Here is an 803-nt window from a genome sequence, read left to right on the forward strand (position 1 = left end):
GTAACCCCAAACAACACCAGATAAGTCATTTAGTGGTTGAACGCAATGTTTCCGAGTTCTTAGCCCATTTGGGACCCAATTTCAACAAGTCTTTCTCAACACATCCAAACACTCATCATGAATCTCTAGCACTTGTAATCAATCAAATATATTGTATTCTAACATATTCTTACCCAAAACAGCACTAGACAAGCCATTAAGTGGTCAACGCAATGTTTCCGAGTTCTTAGCCCACCCTAATAACCTAAACTCTGTTTCGTAAATCTCTTGCTTGGAAAACAAGTTATGTTTATTCCATCTTACCTATTTTTGTGCGGTCGACATAGCATTCCAATATCCTCGTATTTTCCAAAATATTATCTCTTAAACAAACAAGATTTTGATTCTTTTTAAGGAAGATTTTTGTAAGTCTTTGAAACCCACGCATTAACCTTTTGTTGTAGGAAAAAAAAAGATCTTTGCCAATTTTGAGAATTTTTTTTCTTTAAACACAAAGAGCCAAAGTACCTTATCCATCCATACGCCTCAAACAAAACCGACATCGTTTCAAGTAGAGGACAAGAATCTCTTATCAACATGACTATACCATAAGAGCAACAAAGAGAAAAACAAAAGCTATCTAGAGGTTAGAGCAATGGCAGCTGTGAACTGCCACTTCTTTAACCTACCACGACATCTCAAACCTTCAAGGCCTTCTTTTACCTGCTCCGCTTCTCAACCTTCACAAAACAACATAAAGGTAATCACATCATCCTCATCGAGTTTGCCACACAATGTAGCTTTGATATGATCATGCTACTATC

The sequence above is a fragment of the Capsella rubella genome, unplaced genomic scaffold (assembly GCF_000375325.1).
Source record: "Capsella rubella cultivar Monte Gargano unplaced genomic scaffold, Caprub1_0 scaffold_8, whole genome shotgun sequence".
Classification (NCBI taxonomy): domain Eukaryota; kingdom Viridiplantae; phylum Streptophyta; class Magnoliopsida; order Brassicales; family Brassicaceae; genus Capsella; species Capsella rubella.